Source organism: Octopus sinensis, linkage group LG5, assembly GCF_006345805.1.
Source record: "Octopus sinensis linkage group LG5, ASM634580v1, whole genome shotgun sequence".
Taxonomy (NCBI): Eukaryota; Metazoa; Mollusca; class Cephalopoda; order Octopoda; family Octopodidae; genus Octopus; species Octopus sinensis.
This window is the reverse complement of record NC_043001.1, coordinates 37,624,719-37,647,910: the sequence shown is the minus strand read 5'-3', so window position 1 is coordinate 37,647,910 and position 23,192 is coordinate 37,624,719. Positions and strand designations below refer to the sequence as shown.

Below are 23,192 nucleotides of genomic sequence, written 5' to 3'. Positions count from 1 at the left end.
TAATTAATCAATTAATTTAATTAATTAATTAATTCCGTATTATAATAGTACTCAGTTTAGGTCTAAGGGAAGAGGTAATATCAGTTGTAGTTGCAAATCGGAGGTATTTGTGTTCAGATAAGGGTGTATCTATAGATTATGATGTATTAGGTAGTTTAGCTATAGTAAATTATATTATATTATATTATATTATACTCAATTATCCAATTGTTCATAATGGCTTATATTTATAATTTAAGCTACTGGATAGTGTGCTATATTATTATTACTCTACTCATTTCTAGGGTGCATTTCAATTACTAAGTGCTAGTATGTATGATGAACTAGTCCAACATGTATTTTCAAAAGGTTCATAAGAGAGGGGTTCTTAGCCCCAATGTATAAGCTAGGTTTATGTAGATTATTCCTAATAGGAGCATGGAGTACCATTGGTAAACAATAACGTACCATTGGTTGACAGGAAGTGATGGGGGTATTCCTATCTGTACCTGTCTATGCTCACACTCCAGCAAGCATGCATACAAATATATCTACAGACCCACATATACATCAATACTAATCAGATATACATTCACACTCATATCCGTGTGTGCACACCATTATATACATGCAAATCCATACTGGTACTTACCCACACCCTTATCTCCACACAAGTGCACATTTGTATGTATCCATTTCCACAACTATGGATACATAGGTGTGTAAACATCCAAAAACTTATGGCTTCTTACATGGCCTCTCATATATACCTATATAAATATGTACATATATGCATACATACACATCCCTATAAGTCTGTATATACATATACACACACAAAAATATGTGTATATATATATACACACACATCCACATGTATATATATATAGATATATAGATATATATATACATATACATACATACATACATACATACATACATATACATGTACACACAAATATACTCACACATACATATACATACATACACACATATATACACATACACGCATATACATATATATATATTCATTCAAACAACACAACTCATACATACAGACACAATACACATATTCACCTATACATACAAAGCTCTATATACACACAGAAATAGGGTTACAATCGCATGTACTTATATGCGCTCCCACATATGCATAGATATACACATACAAGTATACATACATATATACATCTGCACACACAGCATACATGCATATATTCATACATGCATACATGCACTCAAAAGTATATACAGATACCTACCTGGAAAAAAGGTTAATTGCAAACTAGTTAGGATGGGAAGAACCAGGGCATATAGCGCAATGTGGGGATATGGCAAACATTATATGGTGACCATGTATAAGAAGGTGTTAATAATACAAATATTATTATTATGATATGAAAAAGGAGGGATACTAGTGCTAGTGGGAATTAAATAACTAGTACTAATGGTATTTAGAAAAGGTGTGCTTGGTCTTGTGAAGGTAGGAAACGTTACTCTCCTTAAGAGAATTTACAAGCAGAAAGTTGGCTTTAATCATGAAGAAAATTTCATTTACACATAACATACACTTCCTATTCTTTGTACTATATGCCGGTGCTGTAATTAAGATCTTCCAATGTAGGCTATAATCAATTCCCTTATCCTTAAGTTCCCATATGTAATTGCTCAATCCCATAAAATTTCTCCTATTTCTGTTTCTAAAGGTATTATTCCGGGTTGATCCTCCATATACCATATTACCAGATTGCGTACTTACTACACATTGATATACTACTTCCTTTCTAATGTAATTATTATTGAATACACAATTCCTGCTAATTCTACAATTGCAGGTTCTATATAGCTGTGTGGGGGTAATATTGTGGGTAGCATTAAGTATTGCATTAATTGTGCTGTGGCTATTGTTGATACTAATAATGATATTGTTGTTGTTACTATTGCTGTTGTTTGTATCACTATTATTATTATCATTATTATTGATTTTAATATTATTATTATTATTGTTATTATTATTATTATTATTATTATTATTATTTCTATTGTTGTTATTGTTATTATTATTATTATCACCAACACCACTATTACTACTATTATTACCATCATTACTATTAATATTGTTGTGGCTATTGTTATTACTAGAGTGCATATTACTGTTGTTATTTTTTTCTACTTAAATAGGTGTCTAGTTTTCTATTGTTTATTGAGGAGATGATGTTAGCGTGGTTATGTGTTAACCTGTATCCTATTCTTATTGTTTTATTGTTAATTATCTCACAGTATTTGTTTTTTTCCTGTTATAAAATGTTTGTTAATTAATCTAAATATTGTTTTAACTATGTTATTAATTTTCATAGCGAATGAGATGATTAACCAGACATTGTCATTTTCATTATTTCCGTGGTTGGGTTTTTTTTATGTTATGTGTGTTATTACTGTTATTATTATTATTATTATTATTATTATTATTATTATTATTATTATTATCATCATCATTATTATTGTTATTGTTATTGTCATTTATGGGTTGTGTTTTCATATTTCCAATGCTTCTATTGTTATTTTTGTACCTATCTATGGTAGTGTTGTAGTTGTCACAATTACTGGGACTGGTAGTAGTTGCCCTATCAGGGCTTTTATAGTTGTTGTGCTTCCGTTTACTCCTATTTCCGTGTTTACTGTTAGGATTTATAGATATGTTATCTATTTTCTTATTATCCTTATTATTGCTGCTATTACATCTACTATTATTATTCAGTAGTTTTATTTTTATAACCTGCTTTCACTTCACTACCGAGCACAGCTCTGTGTGCATTGGGTATGTTCTGTGATTTGTTGTGATGCTCTGATGGTTACTGTATTGAAAGTGTTCTGCGTAGGATGTGTGCAGTGCCTAGTAGTGCAATTTTCTGTATGTTATATGTGTTTGTAAGTCCTGGTGTTTTTGTTATGTATTTGTCTGAATATTTTTTTATCATGCCTAATGCACCTACTATGATAGGAATTGTTTCTATTTTTAGATTCCACATTCTAGTTACCTCTATTTCCAGGTCTTTGTATTTTGAAAGTGTCTCCATTTCTTTTAGAGACACCTTGTCATCTGCTGGTATTGATACATCAATTAGAAAGCATTTTTTTCTTCATGATCTCTGACAACTATATCTGGTCTGTTGGCCTTAATTTCTCTATCTGTGTGTATTGGCATATCCCAGAGTATGGTTGCTTTCTCGTTTTCTGTGACCTTTTCTGGTGTGTGCCTATACCATCTTTTTCTGTTGTTATTCCATAATGTTGGCATAGCTTCCAGTGTATGTAGGTCCCAACTCTGTCGTGTCTGTGAATATATTCCTTCTTAGCCAGGATTGGGCAGCCAGAGATAATATGATTTATTGTTTCTTGTCCATCTCCACATATTCTGCAGTTACTTGTTATATTTCTTTTCATTACATGTTTTTGGTAATTTCTGGTGGGGAGGCTTTGGTCTTTTGCTGCAATTAAAAATCCCTCTGTCTCTACTTTGAGTCCTGAGCTTCTCAACCATTGCTGGGATTATTATTATTATTGTTATTATTATTATCATTATTATTATTATTATTATTATTATTATTATTATTATTATTATTATTTGCGTTAAAGGCATTATTATAGTTCCCGGTATTAGTCCTATCCCTATTAATGTCTATATCATTATTCTTATTACTATTATTGTTTCTAGGAAAGTATTTAATTTTGTCCTTATATCCTGCATTTTTTAGTGGTTTGTTGTACCTATCCTTATGTTTATCAAAGATCTCTTCATTAGAGAAAAGGTTTGAGATACTTTTACTTATATTTCATAATAGGGCTCCATAGTTCTTGTTTGAAATTATCCAGAAGCTTGTTAGTTGGTGGTGCACTTCTGGATTGGGGGACACAAACACAGACACACAAACAAACATATACACATACACACACACACACACATATACATATATGTACACATATATACATATATACAATGGGCTTCTTTCAGTTTCCATCTACCAAATCCACTCAAGGCTTTGGTTGGAAGACACTTGCCCAAAGTGTCACGCAGTGGGACTAAACCCAGAACCATGTGGTTTGTAAGCAAGCTACTTACCACATAGCCACTCCTACACCTAATTTGAGAAAGTTAAATTCACATTAGAGATTATATAATCCAAAATGTCCCACTGGTTAATCACTATCATAGTGCAAAGGTCTCTACAGCATAGCTGTGTGGAAAGAAGCTTGCTTCCCAATGACATGGTTCTAGATTTTAATCTCACTGCATGGCACCTTGGGCAAGTGTCTTCTACTATAGTCTGAGGCCAACCAAAGCCTTGTGAGCGATATGGTAGATAGAAACTGAAAGAAGCCTGTCAATTTGTTTGACTAAAGGCAGTGCTCCAGCCTGGCCACAGTCAAATGACTTAAACAAGTAAAAAATAAAAGAATAAAAAAAATATGTTAAAGATTATTGTAGTAATACATATTATTAATATTGAAAGAGAGAAAATGGAGAAAAATGGATATACGAATAATTTATTTGTATGATATAAAGATGTTGAAATCTTATAAAAACATGACAATACAAATAAATTATAAGTTGTAATGTTCAAAAAGAAAATGAGAGATGTGAAAAAAACCTACATATATGTTTCGGTTCTAGCCACTAGTTGATATGCAATTCTAAGCATTTGGTTATATACTACGAAAGGTATCATTTTTAACTATATGGGGCAGAACTTCTTCAGGGTTATAGAATTATGGTTAACATTTTCTTTGAAAGATGCATGCAGAATATTCTATAAGCTCATAATAACCCCGAAGAAGTTCTGCCCCATATAGTTAAAAATGATATCTTTCTTAGCATATAACCAAATGCTTAGAATTGCATATCAACTTATGGCCAGAACTGAAACATATATGTAGGTTTTGGCACATCTTCCATTTTCTTTTGAGCTTTACAGCTTATCATTTATGTATTATGTTTTTAAAAATTTCAGCATTCTTATATCATACAAATAAATCATTCATACATTCATTTTTCTCTATTTTCTTTCTTTCAATCTCTCTATATATATACATGTGTATGTATGCATGTATGTATGTATGTATGTATGTATGTATGTATGTATGTATGTATGTATGTATGTATGTATGTATGTATGTATGTATGTATGTATCTATATATATTACATATATACTCTTTTACTTGTTCCTGTCATTTCACTGTGGCCATGCTGGAGCACCACCTTTAGTCAAACAAATCAACCCCAGGACTTATTCGTTGTAAGCCTAGTACTTATTCTATCAGTCTCTTTTGCTGAACTGCTATGTTTTGGAGACATAAACACACCAACATCGGTTGTCAAGCAATGGTGGGGTACAAACACAGACACAAAGACATGCACACATAAATAGAAATGCACACACACACACACACACACACACCACACACACACTCACACACACACACACATATACACACATACATACATGACAAGCCTCTTTCAGTTTCCATCTAACAAATCCACTCACAAGGCTTTGGTTGGCCCAAGGCTATAGAAGAAAACACTTGTCCAAGTTGCCACACAGTAGAACTGAGCCCAGAACCATGTGGCTGGAAGCAAGCTTCATTCCATGTCACACAGCCACTCCTGTAGGTATGTATATATATATATACACAGCCACTCCTGTATGTATATATATGTATATCAGTGCAGGTGGCACGTAAAAAGCACCCACTACACTCACGGAGTGGTTGGTGTTAGGAAGGGCATCCAGCTGTAGAATCATTGCCAGATAAGACCGGAGCCTGGTGCAGCCTTCTGGCTTCCCAGATCCCCGGTCGAACCATCCAACCCATGCTAGCATGGAGAACGGACGTTAAACGATGATGATGATGATGATGATATATATATACACGCATACACAGTAAGCTTCCTCACAGTTTCTGTCAATCAGATTCATGTACAAAGTATTGGTTGGTTTGGGGATATAGCAGAAGACACTTGCTCAAGATGGGTGCTACACTGTAGGATTGAACTTGAAACCATGTGATTACAAAAGGAGCTTCTTAACCACACTGCCATACATGCACTAAGGTTATAAACAATTCTGAAGTTGTAATGTAGATGTTATTGTTTGATCTCAGATCATCTCTATTCAAGCAGTGTTATGATCACAGGCATTCCTGTCTTGACTATCCCATATTTTTTCAGGCACAGAGTCCCTGAACCCCATTATTCAGTATGTCCTTTATTTATTTTAAGGAAGTAAAGAAAGTTTAAGAGAGACTTGTCTGCTAGTTCTTAGAGATAAAGTGATCACAGAATTTCCCACTTTGGCTTGTAAAGTTGTAATTAAATAAAGTGGTAATAGTGAACTGTTTAATTATTGGTGAACTGAATTCATGCTTATGCTTAAATTCATGATTTTACATTCTTGTCCCTGAAGTTGATAACCACCTTCAGAAATATGAACATCCCATTTTGTGTCCAGTACATTTGGGGCCCCTTATGTAATAGAGCATTATTATTAAATCCTTTAATTAATTAATAAGGGTGGAAGCAGATAAGGAACTAATCAATTTTCCAAAATAAATTATCAAAGTTAATCTGCAGACTCCTTATTTAATGTAATTTCAATATATTTGTTATTGTAAACTTGGATTTACTGTTCATATATTAGAACTCTATGTCTACCTCTCTCTCTCTTCTTCCTTCTATATCTCCTGAATCAAAACAGATTATGCATAATTAGTTATATTTAAGTGTAATTATGGATCCCAGGTTATTAAGTATGCTTCATCACACACTTTGTTCTTTATAGGTTATTGCTATAGTTACAGACATCTCTACTTCATAATTATTTTTCCATACCTGTCTACTTGGTTGTTTCATTGTTTCTTGATAGCATTTCAGTGATCATGAATATTTAAATGATTATGATTCTTCATATGAAAGGATGCAAAATTAATTGAAATTAATTATTAACCCATTTGATAATACATTTTGTCAGTCATATGATGAGTGATATGGAATAAGAGGTAAGCTCCTGTCCAGCAAACTGAGTCTACAGTATGGTTTTCATTCCTACAGTTTGTTATTTACTTCATTTATGCTGTCAGTGCTATATGACAAGAAATAAACATCATAATATTATTTCTTGTTCCTTTATGTCAAAGGGCTCATAACCCATTGATGGATATTTCTGATCAGGAAAAATGAAAGTACACTACCTTTTTGTTTTTATTTGTTTTATATTCCTTTTATCTATTTATTTATTTTTATTTTTTTTTAACTATTAGTATTTTCTGACATTCTCTTCTTTCTGAAAGGTAGTATACAACTTAAGTTATGTTGTGCATATTCTTTCATCATTGGTCCTTATCCTGTTTAAAGAGATTGAAAGGGATTGCAATTTGAAACATTTTCATGTGACTTGTTAGAGAAAAGGGAAATTAGTTTTTCATGCATCACTAGATGTGGTCTCTATCCAGTTACTATGCCACAGACTTGAACTTGAAGTATCAATTAAGTTCTCATTCATGTGACATTAACCATGACTACTTCACTTCTGTTTTTTTTTTTAAATGAAGAGCAGTGCTCAGTGATCCACTTTCTGAAGGTTGAAAATATATCAAGAGCCATTCAACATGGTATGGAAACAATTTATTTCTACTGTGAACTATCAATGAATGAACTGAAAAATTCAAGAATCGCTACATAAGTATTATGCACCAAAAAGAAGCTGAACACCCAAACATGTCTTGTATTGATGATAATACTAAAGAACTAAGTGATGTGGTTTTGTTGAATAGCTGGGTGATTATTAATTAGGTGGCAGATAATATGCAAATTAGTTATGAAATTGACTATGAAATCATTTATGGCATATTTTGCCATCATTAACAAAATAATGAACTTAATAAACATCTAGTATCCAGACTTGTACTATAATGACTATAGGTAGGACACTTTAATGATGGATATACAACTTATTTCTTTTCCAATCAGAAAAGATTACAAAAACGTTGCAAATAATTAATGATTTACCCTTGTTAATATTTAATTTTTAAAATGAGTGTGATTTTACTGTAGCTTCATCTAACTTTTGTGTATCTCTGCACTCTGTAATTGTAACAGTTTAAAACTTCATCCATGTGAAATAATGTGTGTTCATTTGGAAAAAGAAAACTTAATTTAGTAATAAAATGGATATTCTAATTGATTTTCTGGCTAAATTCAATGCATATTTTATGACTTGATTCATTTAAATTCTTATGGTAATAAAAGGAACTAATAAAACAAAATTTTAATTACCACATTATAAACTAGTATAAATAAAATTATATTATAAATAACCTTTTGATCAATTTTATTCATCTGCAGTGATATAAATTTCCAACATTGGCACATTGCCACAACTTTGACATAGTGTCATTCATCAAATCTAGTAACATATGGTTCTTTTTCATCATCTTGGAAAGGATAAAAGGAATGATGTTCTTTTCGTTCTTATATAACTGAGAAGCATAAAAACACTACATGGCTTTTAATCTAGCAGTCTACCATTTTCGCCTTTTATTTCTTGTAAAATAAATATCAAGCTCACTTAAAGGCTTTTTGTTGAACCATAATACATTTGGGTTAGAAGAGTTATGTTTGTTTGTTTTTTCACAATGCCCTCTTTATGATTGTTAGCTGACCAAGTTCATAGGCTGACCAAGATACTCTCATGGAAAGTGACCAAATGAGGTTTATTTTTCATCATAGTATCCCTTATGGCCCACACACTTCTTCCATCAGTGTTGTAGTACTTGGATCCCATTACTGAAGAAGCTTTCATCCTGTTGGTCAAAAAAAGTCATCACCAGCAGATATGACATCATCATCACTGCAATACTGATTCCCAGCCAGGTGTTGGGGAACAGATGATTGTCAGATGGGGCCAAACCAGGAGTATAAGGATGGTGATCAACCAATTCAAAGCTACAGTCATGCACTGTGGCCATTGAAAGGCAGGACTTGTGTGCTGGAGTATTGTTGTGATGAAACAAGATCCGTTTCGTCAGTTTTCCTGAGCATTTGGTCATAATAGCTTTTCATAATTGCCTCGGCAAGTTGGCACAGTACTTTCCATTGTTGGTGTGGACCTTTTGAAGATAGTCGATAAACACAATTCCTTTTGCTTAAAAAAAAAACTGGGGCTATCACCTTCCTTGCAGATGAAATGACTTTGACCTTCTTTGGAATAGGTGAGGAGGATTGTTTCCACTGAAAGGACTGTCTCTTTGTCTCTAGTTCAAAGTGATGAGCCCAACATTCATCTTAGGAGGGAAACATTCAAGGAAGCCAGCTGGATCTGCCTTAAACAATATCAGATTTTCCCTTTTTGTGATCAGCATGAGGCACTTTTGATCAGGTGTAAGAAGATGCAGCACCCATCAAACTGAAATGTTTGTCATGCCAAGTTCATTGTGCTGAATATTCTCAACTCTCTCATGGGATATGCTAACAGCATTGGCTATTTGATTTATAGTCAATCGCCTGTCATCCATCACCATGTGGTGAATATGTTCAATATTTTCCTCAGTGGTGGCAGTTGCAAGACATCCAGACCTTGGGTCATCTTCAAGACTCTCCATTCCCCTCCTAAATTCAGCTGGGGTGTCATCCCCTAATGTAGCAACCTCATCAGCATGAATGTCCTTGGGGGCTAAACCATTTTTCTGCAGGTACTTGATAACACCATGATGCTGAAATGTGTCCATTTTCAAGAGAAGTCACTACTAGTTAATTTTAAGTGTTCTTTGAACAGTCAAATATGAGTTTACCTGGAAAGAAACAATGCAGTTATTAATAATAAGAATTGAAATTAATGCATGCAAAATTTCACACTCCTTCATTGTCAACCTATTAACTTTTTAGCCCAGCCTCATGCAAATCTGCCTGTAGCTATAAACAAACTGAGAAGCATCAAGAAAGCCACTGAATCTGTTATGCATGATGTAATTGCCATCAATGTATCTAAAGATATGATTGATTTATAGATATTTGCTAAAAACTCATCCAAAAACTTTGTATTTTTCCCAAACATGTTTGCTGCCTTGGTTGACTGGGTTCCAAATGCAGGCTAGTCGAATCGACCTTCTTGAATTTTACTGAAGCATATGCATATTGTTTAGTCTCTCATAAAACAAGGTGAGAAAATTGAATTGTTTATCGAAATCGTCCTGTTTTCCCACTTGATACATGCTTGAAGTTATATATTGTAACTTCCTTGAATCATGGCTGAGCACTACATGAGAATTTTAGTCTACATGATGATGGACAAATCTGGAAATTTGTCAAGTCTAGTAAAAAGCTAGTCCAAAGATATCAAACTAACAATGGACAGCAATGCAGATTGATAAACTAAATGAGAATAATCTGTCATGCACAATGAATCATGATAGGCTTAGATCAGTTATGAAACTGCCTTTAAATTCCTGAAGTTTATGCAACATGATCCACCTTTTTGATTCTTACATTAAAAGTATTGATTCTGATTTTGTTACAATCGCAGAAAATGTGTGCACTCTTTACTGTGCAATAAGGTTTTTAGCATGGCTGGCTTCAATTTATTTTGAAAAGACTGCTTAAATTGCTGGTGTTGCAGGGTGGGGTGGGGTTTATTCAAGCTTTATAGCAATTCTTTATGACAGTTTGAACTAGTCACAACATCGTCATTATCATCATCATTTAGCGTCCGTTTTCCATGCTGGCATGGGTTGGATTGTGTGACTGGCGAAATTTCTATGGCTGGATACCCTTCTAATGCTAACCACTCCAGGGTCCTTAAGTGTCCAAATCCTTCTTTTCAGTAACATTCATATAAGCATGTTACTATTTCTATTGTCTCTCAAACTACGATCAAGACAAGTTTTTGATACCCTTTGACTTGGCCACCTTCTTAAATTCAAACCTCTGCCACACATGGACATGCATATAAAATTGAAAAGCCTGTACAGCACCCATGACTTTTGGAAACATTTTGTCACGTTCAGAATTGTTGAAGCATAGAATTAACTGTCTCACTGGTTAGCTGGCAGGACACTTCGTCCTTCAAATGTCCCAAGTTTCCCAAAATTCACCAACACTACTCTTGATGTGCCAGTGCACCATTTCTTCTTTATAGCTCTGTTACTGCTCACTTTTTTGTCTTTTCAAGTTTTATTTTGTGCACTGTGCAAGTACGTCTAATAACTTTCATTATTTCTTTATTGCTCACAAGGGGCGAAATATAGAGGGAAAAAACAAAGACAGACAAAGGAATTAAGTCGATTACATCAACCCCAGTGCATAAATGGTACTTATTTAATTGACCCTAAAAGGATGAAAGGCAAAGTCGACCTTGGCAGAATTTGAACTCAGAATGTAACGGCAGATGAAATACTGCTAAGCATGCCTGGCATGCTAATAATTCTGCCAGCTCGCCGCCCTAAGGGAGCTGTAAATTGAGTAAAGAAAGACAATAACTTTCATTATTGTCTTTCTTTACTCGATTTATAGCTACCTTCTGTCCCCTCTTTAATCTATTCTGATACATTGTAGTGTACCGTAGCACTGTATACAATAAGCTCATTATTATAATACTCATCTACCTCTCAACTTAGCTCTTTCACAAACACAGTGGTTTCGGGAAAACTGCTCCATTCAGTCACTATCATTATACTTGTTATTTTCATCGTTGTCATCATCGTCGTCATCATCATCATCATCATCAGTATTTTTTTTTTTTTTTTTATTCAGTCACTACATGGACAATGGAGGTGAAAAAGAGACAGTGCCCATGATCTTTGTCTGTGCTCCCAGACTGGTGAGATTAATGTAGTTGTTATTTTCAGCTTGAAACTTTGTAAAAATGATAGTAAGATTGAATTCTTGAGAGTTGCATTCTGGAAAAAAGAAATTGAATAAGTATATAATGTGAGCTCCCCTGCAATGGTAATGAGTAGAGTGAGGTTGTGCAGCTATGGGGTTCAGAGAAACAGAAGTTTTAAAGATAGCAATAGAGCAGTGAGAGAAGAAATGGCTATGTCTGTGAGCTAGAGAATGTAACATGTTGGTGAGTGAATTTTCACCAATTAGCTAGCTAACTTATTTTTGTACATGATATAGTGTGTGTGCGTGTTTGCACATGTATGTTTGCATGTGTGTATGTGTATGTATGTGTGTGTGTAGAGATAGAGAGAAAGAAAGAAAGCACCATCTGAAATATGTACACAGTACTCCAATGCATGTTACAATTTTGCAAGCAGAGTGACCTGGTCAATATTCTGCAGACTCTTGTTTATCAATATTCTGCAAACTCTTAATTGTTACCAACACAGATCCTTATCAGTTTCCTTGAAACCATGGTCTTAAATCTTTCTTACTCAATATTTACAAGACATGGACGCACCTTACCTTATGTACTTGGCTGTTGTAATTGTTAAATGTATCCAATTGTTGATCAAATTACATAGCATATTGTTTAACTATTTTAAAAGTGAATTCTTCCAAGATGTCTTACTAATTGTCAATGCTTAAATATTGGTGTGTTAATGTATGACCCGAGGGTAAAAAAAGTTGTCTCTTTGGATATTTGATTACAATCAAGTTGTCAGTGTTATGATTTGAACTTGAAAATATGAGAAGTTAAATTAGATTCTGCAGAATCTAATTAGGTGTTCTGCTCTCTACACCAGCTAGACAATTTATAGGTTTACTTGATTAGGAATGGCTTGGGTCCAAACATCAACAAAACATAGACCAAATTAAAATAATATTTTACTCAGATATCAAGCTCTAAATTTATAAGCAAGGTAAAATGTGATATTTTTACTTCTTTTTTTTTTAAGTGAAACTGCTTCTAAATGGAAACTGAAACTGTGTTGCCATCAACTCCATTGGAACAATAGAAAGCAAATATTAACATTACTTGTTACAGAATTTATTGTAGGAATTCTTTTGTTGCATCAGTTTGTTTTGAAACCTTATTCTGTACTGTATATTTAAAACTGTTGTCATTTCTTGGAAGGAAGACAAGTCTAAAACCTCTCCATTTTATTTCTGATTTATTTGCAGAGAATTCAATGGAAAAGCAACAAAGATCTGGTTAATCATAATATTTTCATGGAGTCATCTAGATGCGAACTGAAGTGGAACTGCATTCACATATGCCCATTGTATCTTTATTATTCAAGAAGAAAGTTGAAAAAGGTAAATTTCATGTTTCTTTATAACCAGTGTTGGTGTGTTTCATGCCCCTGTAACTTATCACTTCGGGAAAAGAGACCAATATGGTATGTACCAGGCTTAAAAAATAAGTAGTGAGGTCAATTCATTTAACTAAAATTCTTCAAGGCTCTGTCCCAGCATTGCCATAGTCTAATAACTGAAACAAATGAAAGAATAAAAGAATATACATATGTAGCATCTCTATTTAATAACAAGCAATTTTGATTGGAAGAATTATTTGAGTGTCAGATAAAATACCTTCAGGTATTTTTTCTGGCTCTTTATATTTTGAGTCCAAACCACTGAGGTCAACTTTCCCTTTCATCCCTCTGGGGTTTGATAAAATAAAGTACCATTCAAGTATTGGGACCACAGGCATCAACTAACCTGAATCCCTTGAAAATTGCTGGCCTTGTGCCTAGACCAGAAGTTATTATTATTATTATTATTATTGTTATCTTTTTTTTCTTCTTCTTTCAAATTTGCTTCCATTTCTTGCCAAGTGTCTTCCCGACTCCTAGGGCAAAGAAACTTATAGTATACATTGGTAGGCCATTAAACTAAACTCACTAGTTCACTCATTTTTTTTTTTAAAGTTAAATTAAAATACATGGGTAGTAATAGTTCTCACATCGACAATGCTCTTCTCAATACGTGTAATGTACCAGTTAAGACAATCTTTTGCACTTCTTGCAGGGATGATAAGCCAGGGATCATTCTCATATAATTTTCGGTTCCCTTCTTGATCATTCCTAGTGCTTCTACGATCACTGGTATTGTAACCGCCTTGAGATGCCACATTTTCTCAATTTCAATGAGCAGGTCTTTATATTTTCTGAGCTTGTCAAACTCTTTCGCCGAGATATTATGATCACAGGGGATGCTCATGTCGATCAATAAGCAAACTTTATTGTTTTGGTCTTTCACAACAATATCCGGTTTATTGGCTTTGATGGTTCGGTCTGTATGTACTGGAAAGTCCCACAGAATCGTTACATTTTCTCCTTCAGTTACAGCTTCAGGGTGGTGATTATACTACTTGTTGGCAGTTTTTATATTGTAATGCCGACTTATTAGCCAGTGTAGATATTAGCCAACTCTGTCATGTCTTAATTTATACTCCATTGGTGCTAAGACTTTACATCCAGAGATTAGGTGGTCCACTGTTTCAATTATGTTGTTGCAGAATCGGCATTTTGGGTCTGCTCCATTTTTCATCACATTGGCCTGGTAGTTCCGGGTTAATAGGCTTTGATCTTGAGCAGCCAGGATGAAACCTTCGCTCTCTGCTTTTAGCCCTGAGCTCTGTAGCCACTGATGGGTTTGCTTCTGGTCAACATCAGCTTGTTTGCTACGGGCCACATATTTGCCGTGCAGAGGTTTCTTCTCCCACCTATCAGCCAATTGCTCGTGCGCTTTTGTCGTTGCCATTATTTTCACCTTCTTTGCAACAATAGTTGCCGTACTTCCTTCGGGTTGTTCAGTTTGGGTATCCTGCATGAGATCAATAGCAAATTTTTTGCTTTCTTTTATGATAGAATGAAGCTTCTTTCGTCTCTCATGATTTTCCACGAGCTTTAGCATCCAGTCATTCGTTATTTCAAGATATTTGGCCAGTCCAGTTGTGGTTGTTTTGTAAGCTAGTTCAAATTGGATCAGGCCTCGACCTCCTTGGGTTCTGGGGAGGTAAAGGCGATCTACGTCTGCCTTTGGGTGGTGCATCCTATTACAACTCAGCAGCTTGCGTATTTTCCTATCTATATTCTTTACTTCACTCATATTCCAGTTCAACACATTGTAGCTATAAGTAACAACTGGAACTGCTAAGGAATTTATAGCTAACACCTTGTTATGTGCATTTAGTTCAGATTTCAGGACTGCACAAACTTTCCTATAACATTCCTTCCTGATCTTCTCTTTCATGCTTGCATGCTGAATACCAGAGCCTTCATTTATCCCTAAATATTTGTATGTTTGTTCTTGCTCAAGCTCTCTTATGACTGTGTCAACATCTAACACGACTGAATTTGTGGTCTTCACTTTCCCTTTCTGGCACACTTCTCAAGCCCAAACTCCATCCCGATGTCATCGCTGAATGTTTTCACAGTGCGCAATAGGCCTTCAAGTTCATTATCATCTTTACCATAGAGTTTTAAGTCATCCATATAAAATAGATGGCTTATTTTTTTTATTGACAATTTTATACCCATACCCTGTTCTGTTTAATTCACTTGTAAGGGGTATTAGGGCTATGCAGAATATTAGAGGTGAAAGTGAGTCATCTTGAAACATGCCACAGTTGATGTTTATATTCTCTGAGGCAAGTACTCCATTAGAGTGGTATAATTGGAAATTCGTATTCCACAACGACATATTGTGCTTCAGGAAGCTTGAAATCACGGGAAATTTTGAAGATGTCCAGCGATTTTAAGATCCATGAATGCAGTATACTGTTGAAGGCCTTTTTATAGTCAATCCATGTGGATTGACTATTATTATTATTATTATTATTATTATTATTATCATTATTATTATTATTATTATTATTATTATTATTATTATTATTATTATTATAACTATTATTTTGGTTTGACTCAGGTTCGGTCTTATTCTTGGTGGGAATTATGTGGATAGCAGGCTACTACCTGTAACCTTAGGTATCCACAAGTTTTCAGCAGTCTTTCAAGTGCTTAGAACCCGCCTGATAATCCTTGTTGTCCATAAGAGACAAACTCACAAATGTGAGCCTTTTACGTGAAAACCTGTGGATTTGTATAAAGGACACACAGATACACAGACATTTTGCCATTTATAGATATAGAGATGTTCTGAGTTCAAATTCCATCGAGGTCAACAATGCCTTTCATCCTTTTGGAGTCAGTGAAATAAGGTACAAATCAAGTACTAAGATCAATGATAATAATTAACCTCTACTCTCAAATTTTGGGGTTGTGCCTAAAACAGAATCCATTATCACTTTGTCATTATTGATGAATATTTGGAGCACTGGGCTAAATGCTTTGTGGTTTTTGTATGGCTCCTTATGTTCTGAGTTCAAACCCTCCCAAGGTCAGCTTTGTTTTTCATCCTTCTGGAGGTCAATAAAAAAAAGTATCAATCAAGCATTAGGATCACTTTAATTGGCTAGCCCTTCTCCTCAAAATTACTAGTCTTGTGCTTAAATTAGAAGCAATTATTATTTTTGTATTTTTTTTTTGCTTTGTTTTTCCAACAAAATAACAGAAATAGTAAATCACTGGTATTTTGATTCTTAATCTTTTGAATTCATATCTTGCCTGTATGAACTTTGCCTTTTATCCCCTTCTCTCCCTAGTTGGCTTACATGATCTTGAATAAATTTAATGTAATTAAATTGGATTAATGTATAGTATACCAATAAAGTGTAATTTATTATTGGTTTACAGGGTTTCTCAATGTTCCGAGATTCAAAAACTTTAAAAAAAAAACATTACAAAGTATTTTCATAGGTAATTAATTGCTGTGTCAGGAATGGAATCTTGAAAATATTTTAGTTTCTTTTAGCATTCTGATTTCTTCTCCTAGCAACACTCTCTATGGTTACTAAAATGCTTTTTCAACAGATAACACTTAAGAGATTTCATTTTTGAATCCAGTAGTTATAATAGCCATGCTAGCAGAAATTTCAGAGGATTTTTTACTGATCTTAGCAACAAAAGAATTTTATTTCCGTTCAATGGAAAGCAAAGACTTTTCAATGCTTTTATATGCTTTTATTTTCATATACGTTGAAGATTGTTTAACTGCATGTCAGCCATTTGATATTGATTTGTAGAAGTAGAAGTGATTCAAATATACCCTGTGGAAATAACAGAATGAAATGACAAAACTATAACCAGCAGATTTGACATAACTACTGCAGAAGAGATAGCACTAAAGCTCATGGAAATGACAAAATTAAAGCCAGTGAGAACCAAACAAAAGTGTGTGGAAATGACATAGCTTTTGACCATGGAAGGAGCACATCATTAAAATGACTAGCATAGGAACTGACTCAATTATAGAGTTTTAAAATGATGTGATTTTAGTATATGGAAATGACAGAAAGACAGTATATGGAAATGACTTAACTTTAGTGTGTGGAAGCAACACAGTTCTAATATGTAGATATGACACAGTTATAGCAATAAGTCAATGTTACAATAATAGTTTTAGTGATGCAATTGGAGTCTGTGGAAGTGACATAGTTATTGGTTTTTTATGTACCATATAAATCTGGAAACTTCAATTTTATTAAATGTTTAAATGTCTGAGATAAATTATTGATAAAATTATAATTTTTTAAATTATTAAATTCATGTTTGGAGATGAAAAGATTTTCCACTTTTCACATCTGCATTAAATTTCATTTGGTGTGATCTTTAATTGTCTTTAGGGACCTTATTATTAAATATGTAAAAGCACAGCCTGGATTTAAACTAGGATTTCTTATTTCTAAATTGGGGTTGATAACATTTTTGTCCACAGGAGTACATGCATCAGTAAACTAATGGATAAGAACTTTATGACTCTTAAATTAGAAATAAGCATTCTTAGTTCAAATCCCACCTGGAACTACATACAAATGCAGAAAAGAAAGGCACTTAATGATGACTGAAGATTAACCCAGGAAGGCTGGTGACATGTAAAAAGCACCATTTGAGTGTGGCCAATACTAGTGCCACCTGGCTGGCACACACACTGATGACACAGAAAAAGCACCACTCAAGTGTGGCCAGTACCAGTTCTGCCTTTGCTGGTGGAACATAAAAAGCACCATTCGAGTGTGGCCAATGTCAGTGCCATCTGACTGACTCCTGTGCTTGTGGCACATATAAAAAATACCCACTACACTCTCACAGTGGTTGGTGTCTAGCTGTTGAAACTTGCCAAATCAGATTGGCGCCTGGTGCATCTTCCTTGCAGTCCTCAGTCTAACCGTCCAACCCATGCCAGCATGGAAAATGGACATTAAACGATGATGATGATAATGATGATGATGATGATGATGATGATGGTGACTGTGACTTCATTTATGTTGTAACATTTCGAGGTCAAATGAAAAAGGCAAAGATATATGTGTTAAAAAGTTCACTTAATTTATTTGGCACAGAGTGAATGGAACTATTCAATGTATGGAATACACTCATAAGTGTTTTGTGTGGAATCTATTGTCGGTTCAGTTGAAGGTTCGAATATAGCTGAGGGACTGAAGCAAAAAGTTGCAGCAAAACAGAATGGAACACCTGTATAAATGCCAAAACGAAATGAAAATTTACCCATGATAAAAAGTAAACATTGTTCAAAAATTGATGCTCTGTAGTCAAGAATACACATTGATGTTGCTGGTCCTATAGACGGTTTTTACTACTTAATGGTAGTTGATAGTTTTTCGAAATGGCCTGAAATTTGTAAGTATAAAAAAAATTTTTTACATGAATTGTTTGCAAGATTTGGCATCCCAGACAAAACAGTGTCTGACAACAGAACATAATTTGTGTCTAGTAAATTTTTTAATTTTCTGAAACGTTTGAAGTAGAACATATAACTATGGTGCCATACCATCCCAGATTTAATGGACAGGCAGAACACTTTGCCAATACCTTCAAAAGAGCCCTTACAAAATCAAATAAGGAAGTCATGGATGAGGTAGCTCTAAACAATTTTTAAGAGTGTGCCATGTGACACCAAATCTGAATTCACCAGCAAGTAGCTCACTAGCAGAGCTGATGTTTGCAAGGAAAGTAAAATCAGTCTTTGATAAATTGCTACTGGGCAAGAAAAGAAAAAGTGCCAGGGAAGACATAGCAAGATTCTTTAAAGTCGATGAAAAGGTGTATATGAGGGCATACAAGAATGGAAAGCAGAGTTGGGAGGATGGTGTAATTACCAAATGCATAGGTAAAATGATGTATTGGGTAAAAAGTAGAAATGGCAAACAAAAGAGACACAGGATCCAACTGTAAAAGAGATTCGTGGAAAGCAAATCAAAGAAGTTGGAGGAACCAATGGAATAGTTGTACAATATGTTCCAAGTACCAACACCACTGTAAGTGATTATACCCAGGCATACAAGTGAGAGGAAAAGAAACCATACAGAGTTCCTGAAAATAGATACCAAGTGCAAAAAATATTGAATTGTATGAAAAAAAAACTCAAAAAAGAGAGGCGGGGTAAATTAAAAAATTATTGATAAATAAAATGACACTTCGTAAGAAAAACTTAATAGGAAAGATGTAATAATTAGTGAATAGTAATAATGGTACATTCCTCCCACATGACAAATGGACTAACCTAGTCACTATCAGTAAAGTGAAGTACATGTAGTACCAGAGTACATAGTAGGCAGTCAGAGATAGTTGTGTCTTTACTGGTTTTACTAAGTATACTGTGTACCAAAGTGGGCATTATAACAATCCTACATTTTAAGGATATAACACTACCTTTAAAACTTTAACTGCTACTCCTTGCACTGTGAGTAACTACCTACAAGATACTTTGTTGGTTCACCACTACACACTACTATAAATAAAGTAATCTTTTTGTTAGGTTCACCATGTAGAAAGCTCCATAGGCCGTAGGTTGCCTATGACTGATATAGATAGAGTAGGAGTGGTACCATCTAGCTAGCTTTCCCAAAAGCACTACATGTAGTGGAAGTTTTTAGTTGTGACGTTATGCTCTTGTGTGTAATAAGACTTATCATAACTGAAATAAAGTTGATGAATGAATTCCTTTTACTTTTTTTTTATGTAAATTTTTGGATAATTGGATTTTGGTTCAGTGTTTTATTCTCACTATCAATCTAGAATGTTTACATTTCAAGACTTATCATTTGTTGATCTACATTTATCTAACATCAGAAAAATGGATTCTTATTTATTTTAATTTCTTATATATTTGTGTGTTTTCATATTTCTTGAAATAACATTCTACAGCCAGACACATTCCTTTTACTAAACACTCAATTCTCAGTTATACATGTTTACCAAGTTGACTGAAGCAACCAGAGTTATGTGCCATTTTTAAAAGCACAATTCAGTGGCAATTAATAAATTTGAATTCCTTGGGCTTCAACTATTTGTTGTTTAAAAACTGTAATAGCATTTCCATCAATATTATATGATGACCCTAAGGTAGGAAATGACTGGGTATACAGAATAAAGCAATTTGGCAGCACATCTAATAAAATAGAGACAATACTGTATTTATAACAGTATCAGTTAAGATAATTCTGTCCTTAGAAAGACAAAATAAATTCAGTACCCAAATGTTGAGTTTTTAATTAAAAGAACTGAAAGTAACTTCAAGTAAATCCAAGAAAATCACCACTAATTAACAGTAACATAGGGATTTTAAATTTTGGTACAAGCTCAGCTATTTCAGAGGAGGTGATACATCAATGACATCAACACCAGTCCTTAGCTGGTACTTATTTTATCAACCCTTGAAAGGATGAAAGGTAAACTCAACCTCAGCAGCATCTGAACTCAGAATATAAAGATGGACAAAATGCTACTAAACATTGTCTGGCATACTAATGATTCTGCCAGCTCACTGCCTTAATTATAGGCACAGGAGTGGCTGTGTGGTAAGTAGCTTGCTAACCAACCACATGGTTCCGGGTTCAGTCCCACTGTGTGGCACCTTGGGCAAGTGTCTTCTGCTATAGCCCTGGGCCAACCAATGCCTTGTGAGTGGATTTGGTAGACGGAAACTGAAAGAAGCCCGTCATATATATATGTATATATATATATATGTATGTGTGTGTTTGTGTGCCTGTGTTTGTCCCCCTAGCATTGCTTGACAACCTATGCTGGTGTGTTTATGTCCCCATTACTTAGCGGTTCGGCAAAAGAGACCGATAGAATAAGTATTGGGCTTACAAAAAAATAAGTCCCGGGGTCGAGTTGCTCGATTAAAGGCGGTGCTCCAGCATGGCCGCAGTCAAATGACTGAAACAAGTAAAAGTAAAAGTAAAAGTAAAGTAATTAGCAATAACACATTAGCCGAGAGAAAGCTACAGTTGGGAGTGTTGGTAGAATCTGAGCTTACTAATATGGTAATGAAGCAATATCTTATCCTCAGCAGTCCACTGTTTCTCTCAATGCTACAATACTTTCAGATATAAAATGCCACTGTTGTGAAAGGCTGTGTTTAACTACAGCAGATTGCTATAGATGGTAAGAGCACTTTTTAACTGAGAAATATTTTGTTAGTGATAAACCTAAATCCTTCTGTTTGGCTGATGACAGCAATGCTAAAGTATTCCAGTATATCCTCACTTGACTCTCTGCATGATAATGGAGTATCCTATTTTACTCTGATGACAAAACATTTATGCTAAGCAATAGTTAGTAAGACATTCACTATAATTATGCGGAACAGTGGGTGTTTGGATATAAAATATCCAATAAGCGGGTGTTTGTTTCTTGTATCTATGCATGTATCAGTTTATATATTCAATTCTACTGGGATAATTGTTCATCACATAAGTGAAGATTTATGTATTTATATATTTCTTCTGTTTCTCCAGCAACAAGCTCTGATAGTTGTCTTGTAAAAACATAGATGATTTTAATGTTTGCATGCATCATCATCATCTTCATCATCATCATCATCATCATCATCATCATCATCATCATCATCATCATCATCATCATCATCATCGTCATCATCATCGTCATCATCATCACCATTTAATGTCTGTTTTCCATTTGGTCAGTTTGACAAAAGCTGGTAAGATCAGGAGCCATTGTTTTGGCATCATTTCTATTGCTGGATTCCCTTCCTAACACCAACTCTTTCATAGTGTACTAGGTGCTTTTTACATGGCACCAGCATGGGCTCCTTTTATGTGGTACCAGAACCAATACTTTTTACGGGGTACCAGCACTGGAACTATTTATGTAGAACCAGCACTGACAGAGTCATCAAGTACCTTGCAAGACAAAAAAAGGCAAAACTCCCATCAACTGAGGGGAGGGAGTAGTATTGGTGGGGTGGCTTCGTTCCATTTGAGAGATTAAACATATGGAGGGGCAGAGATAAGTGTTTTATTGTAGATACATGGTACACCAGTTGGAAAGCAAAGAAGAGTGAATTAGAGAGTAAGTAAGGAGAGTGATAGTGAAAGAGCTGAAGAGGAAAATGTGTCAGGACATATCCCCTAGGGACTTTGGGATTGGTGAGAATAGGTGAAGTGATACAGACGTTTGGACTGGGTGAGTGGGCAGGATAGAGGCCGCAGTGATAAATGATGGGGAGAAACCTAGGAAAGGCTTAGTGGGTGTAGGTTATGGTAGATATGTGGAGGCATTGAGGGTGATAGCACGTAAGTGAGGTGTTAATGATGGAAAACAGCACATGAGAGGGGAGAAGGTGCAGAAAGGAGATGATTGGTGTAGACAGTTGGCAGGGAGGAAGATAATGGGAAAAGAAAGTGGTTTGGGATGGGGAAGAAAAGTAACTGAAAATGCTGGGGGATAGAGTATGTGCTTATTTTGCTCTTGAGTGATAGAGAAGTGATGGATGTTAAACGTTGAAACATGGTGGGGAAAGGTTGATGGGGAAGAGAGAATGGAAGGGGGAGTGGGGCAGAGCCCTTCATGGATAAGCATTACTAAGGTTATTTTAGGGTATCAATTCTACTGTGATGGCTAGTACTTCTTGATTATTGTAAGGCACCAGATATCTTAGTCTTTTGTTGTCTTCTTCATAAGGCTCAGGGTCTTGAGATCAGCCTTCCCATGTTTCCCTGAGTCTTACTCCTACACAAGTTCCATCCACTTTAATAAGTGATCAATACTTCTTTATACAACTGTCCTCATCCATACACATCACATGACCAAACCAACGAAATAGAAACATATATACTATAATCCCATGGACTCCAAATCAATATCTACTGTTCAACTCATGCCA

At 34.7% G+C, this 23,192-nt stretch overlaps 1 protein-coding gene across 1 annotated transcript in view; it reads left to right on the top strand.

Moving 5' to 3' along the window:
* The window catches only part of LOC115212364 (transmembrane protein 117-like), a 169,355-nt gene that overhangs the window by 109,655 nt on the left and 36,508 nt on the right, over positions 1-23,192 (top strand). Inside the window, exons 2-3 of the mRNA XM_036503331.1 lie at positions 11,781-11,847; positions 13,098-13,232. The gene's annotated coding sequence lies outside the window, so the exon portion shown is untranslated. The remainder of the gene's footprint in view (positions 1-11,780; positions 11,848-13,097; positions 13,233-23,192) is intronic.